Source organism: Spinacia oleracea, chromosome 6 (assembly GCF_020520425.1).
Source record: "Spinacia oleracea cultivar Varoflay chromosome 6, BTI_SOV_V1, whole genome shotgun sequence".
In the NCBI taxonomy this organism is placed as follows: domain Eukaryota; kingdom Viridiplantae; phylum Streptophyta; class Magnoliopsida; order Caryophyllales; family Amaranthaceae; genus Spinacia; species Spinacia oleracea.
This window is the reverse complement of record NC_079492.1, coordinates 102,280,890-102,283,600: the sequence shown is the minus strand read 5'-3', so window position 1 is coordinate 102,283,600 and position 2,711 is coordinate 102,280,890. Positions and strand designations below refer to the sequence as shown.

At 38.1% G+C, this 2,711-nt stretch overlaps 1 non-coding gene across 1 annotated transcript; it reads left to right on the top strand.

Annotated features, from left to right (window-relative positions):
- The first annotated feature begins 2,343 nt into the window (after window positions 1-2,343).
- TRNAT-UGU (transfer RNA threonine (anticodon UGU)) lies at window positions 2,344-2,416 on the top strand. The gene has a single exon. It is a non-coding gene; the product is annotated as a tRNA-Thr (tRNA).
- The last annotated feature ends 295 nt before the right edge of the window (window positions 2,417-2,711 follow it).

Here is a 2,711-nt window from a genome sequence, read left to right as displayed (position 1 = left end):
CCGTGGGCCTCGGGCCTTGGGCCTTGGGCCTTGGTACTTGGTACTTGGTACTTGGTACTTGGTACTTGGGGTGGGTCCCTATTCTTTTTGGAAACTGGATTGACCCACAAAATTGCAAAATCCAACTCAGATTACCGTATCGAAATTTAGTGACATGTAGTGCTACAGATTGAACATGAAACAATATACTCCACTCACCATCAAACCTGCAAATACGTAAGATTTTATCATGGTTCCTGAAATATGTGTTCCTAACTTCGACAATGTTGAGGAGCTTCACATTAGTTGCCAAATTTGTTCAACATTTCACACAAAATTTCCCAAAAATTGACCCGCTTTGCTTCCAGATGTGGTGCGGCATCTCGATCTCCTTCGACAATTTCACCCTCATCTTCGACAATGTTGAGGACCTCCATGGCGGCGAGGGCGGAGATTTCGGCGCAATTCAGGAAGGGATCTTTGGAGAGTTTGGAAGAAGCGTCGCCGGAAATGGAGGATATGGAGTGTTGACCCCCTGGGCCGAGGTTAGCGACGGTAGCGGGGGCGAAGGTGGTGACGGCGGTGGGGAGTGGTGTTGGTTAGTGGAGGAGAGAGAATGTCTGGATGGAGAGAGAAAGTTTGCAGATTAATGAGGAAGTAAAGGAATCGCGCCAAACAACACAAAATGGCAAAAACGTAAATTCCTGCTAACGAGGACTAACGGACGTTAAGTCCAGCTGCATTTTATGAACAGTAAGGAAAAATAGGGGTATATTATGTGATCCGAAACACGCGGGTGTATTTGGTGCATTTCGTTAAACCTCATGGGCATTTCATGAAAAAATCGTTTTTTATAAAATAAAGATGGAACTAAACGGTAAATATGAAGAAATTGCAATGACTTATTTTTTATTAAAGAATAGTACACCGTTGAGTTCAAGTTATAAAATGTTTCTACCTAAAGGCTATAGCTGGATGCAAGTCGAGTCGTACAATACAAGTCTACATGCCATGCTTGTTGGTTGAGCGGATCAGATATGAGAGCATTGTTAACCATGTGTATGTTTTTTGCACTTAGGGAGAAGTAAGAGGAAAAAGCTAAAATTAGGGCTTAATGGTTGGGGAAATTTTGCACTTGTGGAGTGAAAAACCAAAACGCCATTGGCATAGGGATTTTTTAGATTTGGAGTGGGAAAATTCACCCAATCATAACTCTCCACTTGGCATAACATGAAAAATCTTGTAACAATTATTTTCCAACGAGAAATTTATATTTCCGATTCATAAAAAAAAAAAAAAAAGTTACCATCAGTCATAAAAATTCGAGATCTACAAATAGATATCCATTTTGATATAATTTAACACATTTTTTTCATTTCTCTTTCCATTATTATTATTATTATTATTATTATTATTATTATTATTATTATTATTATTACTCCCTCCGTCCCAAACTAGTTGTTACACTTTCCTTTTTCGTCCGTCCCAGATTAGTTGTTACACTTCTAAATTAGGAATGACCCCACAATTATTATATTGTATCTCTCTTCCCACTAAATGTTTTTTTGTCCTCACACCCTCTCTCATTCAATTAAAAAAAATACCCCGGCCACTAACTCCTATCACATCTACTTTTTCAATAAAATAACAATTGATAACCAAACAACCACTTATCACCTAAAAGTTTGTGAAAAGGTAAGTGTAACAACTAATCTGGGACGGAGGGAGTATTGTGTTTAGAATAGTGTACTTTTTTTTGATTTGGGATATTCTCATTAATCAATATTTATAAGTGTACAACCCTAATTGTATGAGAACTCTAATTACATAATTACACAAATTTTATCTTTACAGAATATAGGAAAGAATATTAACATATATTCTATCACTACCCCCGCAGTGGGAGCAAGAGGAGGTCGGACGCTCAGACTGGATCTGAAGTCGAGGAACAATTGTCACGGTAGTCCTTTCGTGAAAATGTATGCATATTGATATGTCGATGGAACGTGCATCACCCTTATATGCCCTAAGGCAACTTTTTTGCGTACAAAATAGATATCCAATTTGACGTGTTTGGTCCGTTGATGCTAAGCCGGATTTACATACAAATAAACTGCAGAAATATTATCATAATATACCAATGTGGCCTTACGGAGAGGACAATGAAGCTCAGCAAGAAGATTGCGGAGCCAACATGATTCGGCAATGTATAGAATATACATAGAGATAAATAAACTAAATTAAATATTTCTATTCATTTGTTATTTGATTTTAAATATTTATTTGAAATTCATATATATAAAGAATAAAAATGAATAAGCCTAAAACTAAAATATAGTGTCAGTGCATGTATAATTTCTGGGAGCCCTCTTAGCTCAGAGGTTAGAGCATCGCATTTGTAATGCGATGGTCATCGGTTCGAGTCCGATAGCCGGCTTTTTTCTATTTTTCTACGACGTTCGCTACACCCCTATATTCTACCTCTGCACTCGAATGGGATAGCGAGGCCTGCCATTTAGAAGACCATGATATGAGATTATCACCTAGAAAAACACAGTACCCAAAAGTGGAACGACGTGTGTCCGGGTAACCGCCCCAATCTCCTCAGCATACTCAGCATACTGAGGTAGTTATCTATTTTGGCCCGGTGAATTATCTCCTCAGCAGTTATCCATTTTAGCCCGGTGAATTATCTCCCCAACATACTTTTGTTGACAAAGGAACATACTCTT